Source organism: Scyliorhinus canicula, chromosome 9 (genome assembly GCF_902713615.1).
Source record: "Scyliorhinus canicula chromosome 9, sScyCan1.1, whole genome shotgun sequence".
NCBI lineage: Eukaryota > Metazoa > Chordata > Chondrichthyes > Carcharhiniformes > Scyliorhinidae > Scyliorhinus > Scyliorhinus canicula.
Genome location: NC_052154.1, coordinates 52883030 through 52899504, shown reverse-complemented (window position 1 = coordinate 52899504; position 16475 = coordinate 52883030). Strand labels below are relative to the sequence as shown.

Below are 16475 nucleotides of genomic sequence, written 5' to 3'. Positions count from 1 at the left end.
TCCTCTGGGCGCTCCGGTTTCCTCCCACAAGTCCCGAAAGATGTGCAGGTTAGGTGAATTGGACATTCTGAATTCTCTCTCTGTGTACCCGAATAGGCGCCGGAGTGTGGTGACTAGGGGATTTTCACGGTAACTTCATTGCATTGTTAATGTAAGCCTACTTGTGACAATAAAGATTATTATTAAAAATTATTATTAAAAAGTTTTCAAATAATCATTTGATACAGTACATTTTGTTTTTGGTTGTAGACTATTTCCCTTCAAGAATAAAATTGTGATTGAGGGTATTTTGCATTTCATCATATGGAATGCAACCCAGGTTTCAGAAGGCATTCCATAATAGGGGTGATAACAGGTGCTGGCAAGGACCTACCTCTCATGTGAGTCTTTCCCTCCTTATGTGTTCAGCTGTGAGTGAAGGAACTCTTGTAGGAGAATGAAGGAGTGTGAAACGTATTGTGGTAACTCCTGCATGGTGCTGATGATTTGCAGATGGTGTTCAACTGAGTTAGGATAATATGACCACAGCCTGAAAAGATGAATAATACATTGTTGCACGATTACATAGAATTACATAGAATGTGCGCCAAAGAAACATAACAATCAGCCTAGCTGATCCATACAGTGTTTATGCACCTCAAGTACTTGCTTCCTCCCCTCTTAACTAACCCTATCAACATGACACTCTCTTCCATTTCCCTCAGGTATTTATCCAGCTTCCCCTTTGAATGCATCAATAATATTTGCTCTGTAGTTCCTTGTGATACCAAGATATAAATGCTTCTTGTTACCTTGATTATCCTGGAGAGTTACATTTCTGCTTAAGTGCGGTCGTGCAAGAGTTGCTGGAGGTGGTACTCAAGTGCAAAAGGCAGCTTCTTCCACAAGACCTACAACAAGCTACATTGTTACAGGCACATAATGGCTGCTGTAGCCCTTGCAACTACTACAGCAGTCTTTTGTTACCTTACTGTAGTGTGTTTGGTAGCACTACTGTATGTAACATGCGTTACTCAATCCAGTTGCGGCAGAGGGTTTCTGTACCTTGATGAAGAAGGCTCGAAGTCGTCCACAGGTATTGAAAGGTTTATTGAGTAACAGAATGAAACAACTGCGTGAGTTCTTACTTTAAGATAAATACTAGTAGAAAGGTTACAACGTTTATATACAGTAGCTATGTCTCACCACACTAGTAGCCCTGAGCTAGATCTATGCTCCTGCTCTCGTCACAGTCTAATCACCAAGAGAGGACGAGAGCCACTTGCGTCTGCCTTTATACCCGCCAGTGCTGCCCCCTAGTGATCTTTCAATTCCCCATTAACCCCTTATGTACATACCCATGTAAAGATCACTACATCCCCCCTTTATTTCTGTTTTTTTTTACATAGTTTCAGTGTTGTTACTAGAGTGCAACAAACATAGTTGGTATCGTGTGCAAATGCATTAGAGAAATCAATGATTGCATCAGTCCAATGTTCAGTGGTTCAGACAGTTGGGTATGCGTCTGATTCGAGTTGATCTCCTGAGTGGGCATGGAGACACTGAGGTTTTAATGTCCGTCTGTTCACCGGCTGATGGTGTCAAGTGTTGTCGAGTGAGTGAGTCCTGTAGATTTAACGTCGGAAAGACAGGTTCAGGAAGTGGAACCTTTAGCAGGTCTCGTCGATTGCATCTGAACCGCACACCTTCGTTGGACTTTACAATGTATGATCGTGGCGCTGCTTGTTGTAGCACAGTTGCCGCGTTGGAACACCCTCCACCTGGGTGTCGCAGTCGAATCATGTCATTGACTGCTAATGGTTGCAGCGATTTTGCATGCCGGTCATAGTGCTGCTTTTGTTTGTGACGTTGGTGTCATATCTTGTCCAGCACTTGTGAGTGATCCGGATTGCTGAAGTGTAACGCTGGTAGCATTGTTCTCACATCTCGATTGAAGAGCATTTGAGCTGGTGATAGCCCTGAGCTCAATGGTGATGGTCTGTATGATAATAGAGCCTGTGTGTCGGAATTCGAGTCAGTTTCTTTACGTATGAGTTGTTTGACAATGTGGACACCTTTTTCTACTTTGCCGTTGGATTGGGGAAAGTGTGGACTCGATGTCACGTGTTTAAAGTTGTATTTCTTGGAGAATTCCGTCCTCTCCCAGCTCACAAAGCAAGGACCATTGTCGGACATGACTGTTTATGGGATGCCATGCCCCGAGAATGTTTCCTTGCAGGCTTTGATAACTGATGCGGACGTGAGATCTGGGAGTTTCATTACTTCCGGAAAGTTGGAGTAATGGTCAATGATAAGAACATAGTTTCAACCGATGGAGTGGAACAAGTCTATGCCAACTTTGTTCCATGGTGACGTAGCCATCCCATGCTGCTGGAGTGGCTTCTTGTATTGTGCCAGTTGATGTTTTTGACACGTGTCACATGTGAGTATCATGTTTGTAATGTCCTTATTTATCCCAGGCCAGTACACGGATTGCCTTGCTCTTCTTTTGCATTTTTCGATTCCAAGATGTCCCTCATGAATCCTGCGGAGCATGTCTGACCTGAGCGTTAGTGGAATGACGATTCTGTCATTTCTCAATATTAATTCGTCCACTACTGACAGTTCAATTTTGAAACTGCAGGCATCGTCCTTTTGGCCAGCCATGCTGAAGGTTGTGCATGACCTGGAGCAAGGGCCCATCTTCTCATGTTGCCAGACAAATTTGCTGCAGCCTCTCGTCAGATGCCGGGAGAGTCTCTCTGCACAACTGTACTTGAGCCTCTACATCGTCAATGGACGCAGGAGGTGAGCTGTCAGTTTCAATGGCTCGGGACAGTGTGTCAGCTATGATGAGGTCCTTCCCAGGAGTGTAGACCAGCGTGAAGTCGTACCTCCTCAGCTTCATCATCATGCGTTGTAGGCGCGGTGTCATATCATTGAGATTTTTTTCAATTTTGTTGACCAGCGGTCTATTATCAGTCACAACAAGGAACGTGGAAAGCCCATACACATAGTGGTGAAATGCTGTTATACCTGTGATCAGCCCCAGGCACTCCTTCTCCATCTGTGCATACCTGCATTCTGTGGCGGTCATCGCTCTAGACGCGTATGCAACTGGGACCCAGTCCGATTGGTCATCCTGTTGGAGGAGTACCGCACCAATTCCATGTTGACTGGCGTCGGTGAGATCTTTGTGGGTTTCATTGGGTCGAGAATGCCAGCGTTGGAGCTGTCATCAATTGGTGCTTTAGATCCACCCAGTCTTCTTGGTGGTGTGGAGTCCAGTCAAACTCTGTGTCCTTCCTTATCACCTTTCATAATGCTGACGTCCTTGTTGATAAGTTCGGTATAAACTTGCCTAGTAAGTTGATGAAGCCAAGAAACCTGAGCACAGCTTTCTAGTCTCTTGGCTGCTGCATGTTCTGGATTGCCGCGATCTTTTCATTATCTGGCCTCAACCCTTGCGCTGATATAGTGTCACCCAGGAAGGTCAGAGATGAGTATGCGTAGGTGCACTTGGATTGGTTGAGTTTCAACCCAAATTGGTGAATTCTTTTTTTTTTTTATAAATTTAGATTACCCAATTATTTTTTCCAATTAAGGGGCAATTTAGCGAGGCCAATCCACCTACTCTGCACATTTTTGGGTTGTGGGGGCGAAACCCACGCAGACACGGGGAGAATGTGCAAACTCCACACGGACAGTGACCCAGAGCCGGGATCGAACCTGGGACCTCAGCGCCGTGAGGCGGTTGTGCTAACCACTAGGCCACCGTGCTGCCCTTGGTGAATTCTTTTGACGACTTGTCTTAATCGAGCAATATAATCTTCTTCTGTCATTGACCATATGATGATGTCATCGACATATATACTCTGACACTTTCAGTGCCCTCCGTCATCTGCTCCATGACTTTGTGAAAGATTTTGGATGCAGAGATGATCCCGAAAGGCATGCAATTATAGCAGTATCGTCCACATGGCATGTTGAACGTACACAACAGTCTGCTGGAATCGTCGAACTGCATCTGCCAGAAGCCTTGGGAAGCATCAAGTTTGGTGAAGCTGCGAGCGTTTGCCATTTCACTTGTTATCTCCTCTCGCTTGGGGGTGGGGTAGTGTTCCCTGCAAATGTTTTTGTTCAGATCTTTGGGATCTAAACAGATTCTGAGGTCACCTGATGGCTTCTTGACACTCACCAGCAAGCTAACCCATTCAGTCGGCTGTGTGACCTTTGATATTATGCCTTGAGATTGTAGGTGTAGGAGCTCTGATTTTAGCCTGTCCCAAAAGGGAGCTGGTCCCCTCCGAGGTGGGTGAATGACAGGCCTTGCATCTTCCTTGAGCAGGATTTTGTATTTGTACGGTAACGTACACAAGCCACGAAAGACATCAGGATACTCGCTGAGCAGCAGCTGGTGTCATCGTCTAGTCATGAGTCATTCGTGTGCATGAATATTCTCTGGACCAGCCGCAAGTCCTTGCAGGCTTGAGCACCTAACAGCGATGTCTTTTTCTCATCCACGATCTCGAAGTGTAGTCCTTTTGTGACCCTCTTATTGACTACTTGTAGGTGGCATGATCCCCTTGAGGTGATCTGGTTGCCATTGTAGTCTGTTAACTTGCATGCAGCAGGTATCATCTCGTGTGTCCCTGGGATGGATGCGAGATATTTGCTTGTCATCAAGTTTGCGGATGCTCCTGTGTCAAGCTTGAACGTAATTGGGAAGTTGTTCACTTGCACAGTGGCGCTCCATTCACTTTTAGAGTCAGTGGCATTAACGTATTTAGGATTCGTGTTCGGCTCTTGAAGTTCCTCTGCTGAATCTATTATTCTGACAAAGTATGTGTTCTCCCAGGTGTGGAAACCTTCGTGGTCGTAAAATTTTTCTTCGGGTGTTTGGTTTTCCATCATATCCACCTTGCGAACCTTGAAGTTTCCATGTTTCTTTGTTGGAGAGTAATATTTTGCTGTTGACTTACACTGGGAGGCGAAATGATTCAGTTTGGAGCACTTTAATAATCTTTTCCCTTGTACAGAACATTTCCCTTTTAAGTAGGCGTTGCCACAGGGGTAGCATGTCATGATGTTTGTGATGTCATGCGTAGGAAGCGATTGCGCATGCGCGAATCGCTCCTCTGGCTGAGTTTGTGTTTTGCATAGTGCGCATGCACAGCTTCTTGCGCATGCGCAGAATGGGATCTCGCCGGGTTGCATCTCTCTTGACTGTGTACATACACGTACATATTTGAAGTGGAGCCGGCAGCCGAAAGAAGATACATGCGAGGAGAGGACACCATTTTAACTTCTTCCACCTCGTGGAGGAATTTCCTGAAAAAAACTCAAGGTAATGTTGTTTCTTTTGTTCTTGTGCTGTGCACTTTGCTATGGTGGTTTTTAGAGTTAGATCATTTTGTTGCATTAGTGATTCCCTTAAGTGTTCATCGGAGAGTCCATAGATTAATTGATCTCTGATGATAGAATCTGTTAAATCAGCATTGTTACAGCCTTGTGCTATTCATCTGAGATCTGTGTCAAAATTAGAGATTGTCTCGCTGCTTTCTTGGAACCCGTTGCGTAGGTTAAATCGTTCCAGGATTTCATTAGACTGTTTTACAGTGTTCTTCAAATTTTGCGAGTATCACTTGAAATTTAGTTTTGTCTTCATTTTCAACGTAAGTGAAAGAGTTATAAATGTCTATAGCTTGCTGGCCTGCCCTTGCTAGTAGCGGTGCAATCTTTCTCTCGTTGGAGGCTGTGTTTAAGTCAGTAGCTGCCATGTATATTTGGAACTGTTATTTAAACATTTTCCAGTTACTATTTAAGTTACCGGTAGTTTTCAGCTGCCGTGGAGCTTGCACATGTTCCATCGCGTTGGTTGGTTGTCTAGGATCCAAATGCTGCAAAGTCTTCCACAGTCGAGCGGTCGGTACTATAATTTCTGTCTTTTTCTTTCTTTTTTCTAACCTAATCAAGCTAGTATTGTTCGTTTAAAGCCAGCCTAGTACCATCTTTTATGATCTTACTGTAGTGTGTTTGGTAGCACTATTGTATGTAACATGCGTCACTCAATCCAGTTGCAGCAGAGGCTTTCTGCACCTTGATGAAGAAGGCTCAAAGTCGTCCAGAGGTATTGAAAGGTTTATTGAGTAACAGAATTTAACAACTGCGTGGGTTCTTACTTTAAGATCAACACCAGTAGAAAGGTAACAACGTTTATATACAGTAGCTATGTCTGACCACACTAGTAGCCCTGAGCTAGATCTATGTTCCTGCTCTCATCACAGTCTAATCACCAAGAGAGGCCGAGAGCCACTTGCGTCTGCTTTTATACCCACCAGTGCTGCCCCCTCGTGATCTTTCAATTTCCCACTAACCCCTTATGTACATACCCATGTAAAGATCACTACAAGCAGCACAAGATTTCCCTTTACCACTGACCCTCTTAGCCTGGCATGAGTATTTCAAAGAATGTGCAAGTTTGACTGCTTCCCGCCCCCTACCATGTGCCTCCAGGCTAGCATTGAGGAGAATACTCTCTGTTCTAGGCACTTGCAGTGGTAAACTCACGATAGAACAAAATCTTTTCCCATGATCTCTGAAATAAAGTCGCAGGGCATGATTTTTCAGAAAAAAACAAATGACAGTGGATGCTGGAATTTGAAACAAAAAGAGAAAATACGGCACAATCTCAGCAGGTCTGACAGCATCTATGGAGAGAGAAGGGAGCTAACGTTTCGAGTCTGGAAGACTGCTTTGACAAAGCCATCCAGAGTCTAAACGTTAGCTCCCTTCTCTCTCCACGATGCTGTCAGGCCTGCTGAGATGGTCTACAATGTTTCAGATGGTGGGGTTTCTCGCCCTGCCACCTGAAGAGTTGTCAGGGGTGTACATCCTTGCTGATCACAGCAGACCCCCAGCTGCTTAATGCTGCATGGAGTGCAGGAATATTCTGAGCAGGAACGTCCGTGGTCAATTTTCACATTCTGCCACCCAATAAGTAGCCAATTGATTACCACTTAAAGGCCTCACCCCACTGGCGTTAACCTAGCTGCAGGCTGGCCTGTCACCATGTGGCATGCACGGCAGCTAAATTGTGGCTAATTTATCACCAATGGAGCGGATCCCTCAATCAAAGGCACTTAGTGCCTGATGGAGGCACTATACATCAGGAAGTGAAGGTTCACTGAGAACCACATCCTCCGCCTTTGCTGCCAACCCCCTGCACTCCTTTCTCTGCGACCCCAACACTGCAAAGCCTCCCTGCAACATTATTTACCTGTAGCCTGGGTTGCTCCAAGATCCTGGGACTCTGGCACTTGTCCTTCTGGCAGCAACCATTGCCTTCCCAGTGGTGCTGCTTAGCACAAGAGCTGCTTGCTTGCCTCTGATTGGCCACCATGAGACTTCTGCCCTCGGGGTTGTCGATTCCAGGGGAAGACCCGCTACAGGCTTCGCCACTGCCTAACTGGCTTGTGGTTTGGCGGGTTTTCCGAAAAGAGGCAGCGCACGTCTCTTACTGGCTCTCCAGCTGGCAGGCAAGACCATGATGCCTCAACAGGATTCTGCCCAAAGAATATGCTTGTTTTCCAATCGGTGTGGAAAGGTGATGCACGACCAAGATGGACATGTGAGGCGACCAATGGCACGAACATGATAGTGGGCAGCTGGAGGTGAGAGTCATGTGATGAAACCTCGAGGAATACGTCCAACCAGAGATGGCAACCCACTCAGCTTACTGCTGTCAAAAATCTCAGCTCATGGCTGGGCAGCACAGTGGCGCAGTGGTTAACATTGCTGCCTCACAGCACCAAGGTTCCAGGTTCGATCCCGGCTCTGGGTCACTGTCTGTGTGGAGTTTGCACATTCTCCCCGTGTTTGCATGGGTTTCACGTGGGGCTAAATTGCCCCTTAATTGGAAAAAATGAATTGGGTACTCTAAATTTTTTTTAAAAGGTTCATGGCTGCCTCCAATATAAAGTTCAAATCTGTTTGCTTTTGCGGGAACAATGCTGTTGCTGGAGGGAGATGGGTAAATTACTTCACTTGTGGTGAACGTGGCCTGGGGTGCATGTAAGTGCTGCCTTGTTTACATTGCTGATTTTTGATTGACAGCAAACCAGCAAAGCAAATTTTGTGTTAGTGGCACAACATTTAGAATACACTTTGCTGGGATTTAAATGCCTCTTTAAAGAAATTAAGAAAAATTTGAAAGCAGCATGACGTCCTATTCAGTATAATGAGAATTGGAGTTCTCAGCGCTGTATATTTGAATACTGCTCTTGAAAATCTCTTAGCTTGAATTCCAGTGATTAACAGAGACTTAGACAATTAAGTGAAGTCACAGTAAGTGATATGAATCAAAATGAAAAAGCGCTCAGCAAACACAATTAATGTTGCAGCCTTTGATGTGCTTTACCCACAATCCAGGAACACACACAATCCCACCAGGGAATAACACCAAGGAATTATTAATATGCAAGGTGATAAAAGAACAATGGGATGTTAAAATTGTGTAAATGGTTTCACTTCATTTGGTGCAGAACTTAATAGCTGAAATAGATAAGTGAATTAAAGAATGGATAACTGATGTTACTAACACAGAACATGGTAATTTAATCATTTCATTGAGGTAGAAAGCCATTTATGAAATCATATCAATTACACGGTGGAATGTTAAATGGTTAGCTGAGGAATAACATTTTATTCTGTGAAGAGGGCATAAAACACTTGACTGACGGAATCTCAAAGAGATATAAATATCTTTCTTCTGAGTGCAATTTTGTAATTATTGACAATATTTACACCTTAAGCCTCAAGGTAAAGAAAAATACAAATATTGTGAGCTTAATGTTCCTCTTTGGAATTGCCAAGGGCTGTGCGACCACTGGCACAATATTTATTTTACACCTAGGCATTTGTAATAAATCTGTGTTGCTGGTAGGGTGAGATTTATTTCTATCCGAAGAGTCCCAATGGAAAACAGCCACTTGAATGGTGTTGAAATGGCTCGGAATAAACTAAGAAATATACTGAGGAGATTTAGTTAATTCACCGCTCATCATGGTCAATCACGGCAGAGCAGCAATCAAGGGAACCAAAAGAATCCTGGTATGCACAACCGTTCAAATAATATTTTAGAGGCGCCTATGTGATTCAAGTTAAAGCGTTGGCCACATAAATTATGGCTGACTCAAAAATAACCAGGCTTCAGAGACCTACAGCAGTGACTTTGTAAAGAGCATGTTGTTTTTCTATTTTGTCCCTGATAAAAAAAGGAACAGTATTATCATGATATGCAGACATGCACATAATGAGATACAGAAAGGCCGCTAATGAACACAGAGAACAGGACATAACCAATCAGCAGGCAGAACACTTCGGGTTGGTTTCCCACCATAAAAGGCACAGGGCACTCACACTCCGCCTCTTTCCACTGGGGACATCTACAGAGTGAGTCGGGTGTATATATCACATAACACCTACAGCACGTGGCTAAGAGCTAGTCTGGTTCAGTTAGACAGAGTAATCACACTTAGGTTAGCAGAGAGTCGAACTCACAGAGAACTGAGCTAACCGTGTGACATGTTCAATAAACCAAACTAACTTCAAGGTCTGGAGTATCTTTCAGCTATAGCTGCATCCAGTTGCAGCCCGTGTTATCTCAGTGTGCTTAACACGACATGGTACCAGAAGACTGCTATCCCTAGGTGGTTTACCTCAATCTGTTCCGTGACGAGTACCAAGATGAGGATTGTCCTATAAATGTTGATTGGTGTCAACAGAAACATCACTGATGCAGCATGGCTAGAGTATATATAATTTACAAGATGCAGTGAGCAATTCATTTTTCAACAGCACCCCCCAACCTACGATTTGTATCACCTAGGTAGTAGGCACATGGGAAACTCATCATCTGCAAGTATCACTCCAAGTTACATAATATCTCGTTTTCTTCATCATTAATGGGTCACAAACCTGAAGCGCACGAGCTGCGGATGTACTTACACCAGTTGAACTGCAGGGGTTCAGTAGCTCAACACTACCGTCTCAAAGAGAATGAGTGATGGGCAATAAATAATGGAAATGCCCAGTGACGCCCACACCCTTGAAACAAATAAAAACAACAATGTCGTAATGGATTCGCTGGCCTCAAGGAACTTGTGTACCTTGCACATAACAATTAGATGTGAAGCAGTAAGGATGTCATGTTTAAAGGAGGTGGCATTGGGATCTTGGGACACAAATCTGTGGGAGAAATCGAGGAAGCAGAGCTTGGAAACATGGTGCCACCAAACAGCTCATTTTATTTATTAATCTCAGTGTTACTCAGTAACACAGAGGTATATTGTTATAACCCACAAGTATCTTATGGGGTGGGAACAATGAACGTCCCTGTGAACTTGGCAGAATACTAGCTCCGGCATTAAGGGGGTGGGAGAACCTTTACTAAATGTCTAATTGTATGATGTATAAAACTGGCCAGTTAGGCACCGGCAAGGCAGACCCAGTTGGAGTCTACCATGTAATGTATATAATCGTTATTGTAAATAAACTAAGTGAGGGCGGCATGGTGGCCCAGTGGTTAGCACTGCTGCCTACGCCGCTGAGGACCCGGGTACGACCCTGGCCCTGGGTCACTGTCTGTGTGGAGTTTGCACATTCTCCCTGTGTCTGCGTGGGTTTCACCCCAACAACCCAAAGATGTGCCCCTTAATTGGCAAAAATAAGAATTGGGCACTCTATATTTAAAAAAAGTAAATAAACTAAGTTTCTTTGGACTACTCCGTGTGGATTCCTTCGTGGCCTTATAAAACATACATAGCAGAACAGCAGTATTCTGCACAAGGCACTGGCACTTGCAGCTCTGTTGGGAGATATATCCAGAGATAGAGCAACATGTCTTCCATCTCTTTTCTAAGTTCTCCAAAGGTGATTTCCCAGAATCTTGATTGCATGTCACTTCATAGCATGTCAAATCACCGCACTCAACCCGACACAAGCACCATTAGATTGTCAGATTGAGGTCACAGCACTTGATAAGGAGTCTATCACAAAGAAGGGGCAGAATTTTAAAGTTCCTTGAGAGTGGGTTTACTGGCTGGGAGGGGGGTCAGTAAAACTCCTGTTTCCTGTTGCTTATCCATCTACCCATGAGCTGGACTTAATTTAATAGGTGGTAAGCAGGGCCTCAGGTGACCCACCTACCCTCGTACCACTTAAATACCGGTACTTAAATGCCATTTTCCACCTGGTCATAATGTATTGGCCGACAGGAGCGGTTCGACAATGGATGTGAGGCCCGACAGGTCAGCTTGCTTGTGCCTCAGGTGAGAAAGCAAGTGGGTGCCTCCTTCACGGGTGACCTTTTCCGATTGGAATCCCCACCCCAAGGTCTGCCCTCCCCACCCCCTGCCTGTGAACCCTGGTCCCTATATTCCTGCCCCTCCTATCCTGGCACCATCGAGAGCCTGCACCTTCCCTTCCCCTCTCCACACCAACGGCAGGGTGGAAAATCCACCAACTGAAAATCCTGCTCAAGGGCTTTGAATTTGAGATGACTGCGAGGAAACAGGGTCCTAGTCTGGCATAAATAAGGGATTGGTTCCTCTAGACCTGGGCGATGATTGGTGACCTAATGAAATTTGCACTGACATTCAGCACCGTTCCCAGAATGCTGGCCAGTTTATTTACTGAAAATACTATATACAGAACATCAGACAAGTGGGCCTGCACACCTGATTATATGACAGGGAACACCATCAGCACAGTGTTTAGGGCTCAAAACTTCAGTTTAATTCCATTCTCTGCCCTGTCATTATCTTGCTACTTGTTCAATTTTCAGACTTGTCAAAAGGCACTAATCTTGCCACTCTCAAACCGAGAAAGTTCTTGTAATGATGCAGCCATGGCTGTGATCTGGAGTTCTGATCATTGTACGATTAGATTCTAACTACAACTATGGGAATTTTTGAACTTCCAAAAGAGTAATTGAAATGTAATCTTTAATTATGTGATGGGGTAGCCTCCCAACTGCTCTCCAATGGCATTAAAGAAAATTCATTGTACACTACAGCATGTAAGGTTCAGAAAGTTCACGTTTATATCATTAACTCAGGCACTGGCACTTTCACGGAAACTATTTATTTCAGGTAGTTATATTATTCCTGGCATCACCACCGTCACCTGAGGAAAATCATGCCCCATTTGTTTAAAACTATGATCTGTTAAATGTTCCTGAGGAGTATTATAAGTGTAGATGCATTATAATACTCTCTGTAGACCCGTGAAGCAGCTTTCATTACTTTTCAAAAGTAAGTGGTTGCCATATTGAGGGATTTAAGTGAAAAATGCATCCAAAAGGGGCAGATCTGTTAGTTATTCGTGGATAATCACAGCTTTACAGCAGAGATTTCCAGTTCTAGGTGGCTAATGATAATTTTGAAAGTTAAAAACCAGTCTGCAAACGTCAAGTCTTTTGACTTATGCATTAAAAAAGACTGTGCATATACAAAGGCAGACTGGTCATGCATTTGCAAACATGTTCAGATCCGGGGCAGGATTCTCCCACACTGTCGTGTTTTACGACGGCGTGAACGGGCCCCTGCCAGGAGTATTTCTAGACCCTACAGGGGCCAGACCACGCCAGTGGCGCCGGCGCCAACGTGCGCATGCACAGTGGTGCCGGCACCAATGGGCACATGCGGAGTGGCCTCCTTCGATGCACCGGCAGCGACGCAACATGGCGCAGGGCTGCAGGGGCCGGCGCGCAGGAAAGGAGGCCCCCAGCCAGAGAGGACGGCCCGCCGATTGGTGGACCCCGATCGCGGGCCGGGCCACATCGGAGGCCCCCCCCGGGGTCGGTCCCCCCCTCCCCCCCCCCCATACGCCGCCACCCCGACCATGCAAAGCCGAGGTCCCGCCGGCTCAGAACAGGTTAGAACAGCACCGGCGGCACTCGTTTTTTTTCTGACGGTCGCTCGGCCCTTCCGGGCTGGAGAATTGTGGGGGGCCCACGACCGGCACCACGCCAACCACGCCGGCGCCAATGGTGCCAATTCTCCACACTGCGGAGAATCGCGTGCCGGCGTCGGGGCGGCGTGGCCCAGTCGCAGGGGTTCTGCAGCCCGGACCAGGGCTGGGAGATTCCCGTCCCCATTTTAGGTTGGTGCATGTTTTTGTTTCGCAATTGCAACATACACCTTTGCAATGTGTGTGATGTAGCAAAATGTTCCAAGGTGCTTAACAAGATGGTAGCCATGATGTGGAGATGCCGGCGTTGGTGGACTGGGGTGAGCACAGTAAGAAGTCTTACAACACCAGGTTAAAGTCCAACAGGTTTGTTTCAAACACGAGCTTTCGGAGCGCAGCTCCTTCCTCAGGTGAGGAAGGAGCTGCGCTCCGAAAGCTCGTGTTTGAAACAAACCTGTTGGACTTTAACCTGGTGTTGTAAGACTTCTTACTTAACAAGATGGAGGAGTAAGAATTGGGAGAAATGTTAGGGGGGGTGACTGAAAGGAGGGCAAGGTTAAGCAGGCAGTTTTCACGAGACTTTTATTGGTGGGGAGAGATAAAGAAAGGTGCCTGCATTTTTCAAGAAAATTAGAAGGAGTCGGTCTCTCATGACTGAAGGCTCTGCTGCAGATGTAGGAGTATGACAAGTGAGGTGAGACAACAGTCCAGATGTAGGACTGATGGAGGTTTCAGAGGTTGGATGAAACAATCTTCAAATAATGATGAAGATTTACAAATTGATGACTTGTTATCATGTGGTTAGGATTGGGCAGAAACTGGCTTCCCTATTGTCATTGTTTGTATATTTTTGTTGTTTTTAATGTTTTTATTAAAATTTTAACATTTTATACAAAATTACAAAAAATACAAACAATAACCCAACAATAACAAACAACACCCTGAAAACAATCCTTCAATCCAAGAAACAAGAACACTCCCACCAACGTAACCCCCACCTTCAATACCCAGCCACCCCTTTAACCTCCTTTAACAGCTGACAGTGACCAACTCTATGAAATATAATATAAAAGGTCGTCACCTTCGGTAGAACCCTTCAATCGACCCCTTCACGGGGTATTTCGCATGCGCGAGGTGCAACAATTTTAAAAAAAAAATAAATTTAGAGTACTCAATTATTTTTTCTAATAAAGGGGCAATTTAGCGTGGCCAATCCACCTATCCTGCACATCTTTGGGTTGTGGGGGTGAAACCCACGCAGACACGGGGAGAATGTGCAAACTCCACACGGACAGTGACCCAGGGCCGGGATTCGAACCCAGGTCCTCAGCGCCGTAGGCAGCAATGCTGACCACTGTGCCACCATGCTGCCCGAGGTGCAAATATTAAATGCCCCAGCCACTACGAAGCACTAGCCTCGAGCCCAACAGGATGCGCCCCCACATTGCCAACGAGGCGAAAGCAAGGACATCCACTCCCACATCCGCCACAGCTCCGGCACACCTGAAATTCCAATTATAGCCTCCAAAGGGGCAGGGCTCCAGCTCAATATTTAGGATCACTTTTACTTCCAAAAACCCACCAGCTTGGAATAGGACCAGAATATGTATGTGGTTTAGCACAGTGGGCTAAAAGGCTGGCTTGTAATGCAGAACAATGCCAGCAGCACGGGTTCAATTCCCATACCAGCCTCCCCGAACAGGCGCCGGAATGTGGCGACTAGGGGCTTTTCACAGTTATTTCATTGAAGCCTAATTGTGACAATAAGCAATTATTATTATTATATTGTGTGGTGCAGGGGCCCTATCAAACAGCGCCCATACCTATCCTCCACTCCCTCAAAGAAAACGACTCTTCCGAGCAGTGAGGTGTGCTCGAAACACTACCTTTAGCTGGATCAGGCTCTGTCTTGCACACGAGGACATAGTGTTCACCCTCAGCAGTGCCTCCCTCCATACCCCCCCCCCCCCCCCCCCCCCGCCTCCAATATTGGTTCTTCCACTGAACTCAACTCTTCCCCTCCAATCCATTCATACATTCTGGACATACGGACCACCTCCGATCCCGAACATGAGAGAATCCTCCAATGGCGGCACGGTGGTGCAGTGATTGGCACTGCTGCCTCATGGTGTTGAAGGCCCAGGTTCGTTCCCGGCCCCAAGTCGCTCTCAGTGTTGAGTTTGCACATTCTCCCTGTGTCTACGTGGGTCACACCCCCCACAACTTAAAAGACGTGGAGGGTAGGTGAATTTGCCACACTAAATTGCCCCTTCATTGGATTTTTTTAAAAAAGGAGAGAATCCTCTCCAAAAAGGATGATGGCGGCACCATCGGGAATTCTGGAAACATCATCCTAACAAAGCTTCGTACCGAGCGGTATGGTGGCGCAGAGGCTAGCACTGCTGCCTCACCGCGATGAGGACCCGGGTTCGATCCTGGCAGTGGGTCACTGTCCGTGTGGAGTTTGCACATTCTCCCTGTGTCTGCGTGGGTCTTACCCCCACAACCCAAAGGATGTGCAGGGTAGGTGGATTGCCCACGCCAAATTGCCCTTAATTGGAAAAATAAAACAAAGCTTCGTACCTGGAGATACTTAAACATGTCCAAGCCGGACAGCCCAAATTTTTTGTTCAATTCCTCCAGACTGGCAAACCACCCTTCCAGGGATAAAACACTCTCTCTCTCCAGTACTTTCTCTTTCCATGCACCAAATGTGGAATCCAGCCTCGCCAGCTCAAACAGGTGGTTAGCCAGCCTTGAGGCTGCCCTCAACTTAAAATGCTGGTAACGTTGCCTCCATATTTCTAACGTGGACACCACCAATGGGTTTGTCAAGGACCTTGTCGCGTCTAATCCCTGGCCACCTGGGCCCCTAAGTATCGAATACTCGTATCCGCTAACCAAAACGGCAACCCCCTCCCCCCCAATCCAGCTCTCCACCCCGATGAACCAACCACAAAATGTTTGCTCTTCCTTATGTTCAATTTGTAACCGGAGAAGGCATCAACGCTCTGCAAAATACCCAGAAAATGAAATTTAATGAAATGAAAATCGCTTATTGTCACAAGAAGGCTTCAAATGAAGTTACTGTGAAAGGCCCCGAGTCGCCACATTCCGGATATATCCCCTATAGATGACCCTCACATACGGCAGCAAATCATCCGCATATAATAATACCCTATGTTATGTGGTTGACTCTTAAAGGTCCTCTGAAATAGCCTCGTAAGCCACTCGGTTCATAGAATTTACAGTGCAGAAGGAGGCCATTCGGCCCATCGAGTCTGCATCGGCTCTTGGAAAGAGCACCCTACCCAAGGTCAACACCTCCACCCTATCCCCATAACCCAGTAACCCCACCCAACACTAAGGGGAATTTTGGACACTAAGGACAATTTAACATGGCCAATCCACCTAACCCGCACATCTTTGGACTGTGGGAGGAAACCGGAGCACCCGGAGGAAACCCACACACACACGGGGAGGATGTTCAGACTCCGCACAGACAGTGACCCAAGCCAGAATCG

The 16475-nt window shown here is 46.0% G+C and overlaps 1 long non-coding RNA gene across 1 annotated transcript in view; it reads right to left on the bottom strand.

The window, feature by feature from the left end:
- Positions 1-298: 298 nt before the first annotated feature.
- Positions 299-16475, bottom strand: part of LOC119971320 — a 46280-nt gene continuing 30103 nt past the window's right edge. The window contains exon 3 of the long non-coding RNA XR_005461802.1: positions 299-529. This is a non-coding gene — a long non-coding RNA (uncharacterized LOC119971320). The remainder of the gene's footprint in view (positions 530-16475) is intronic.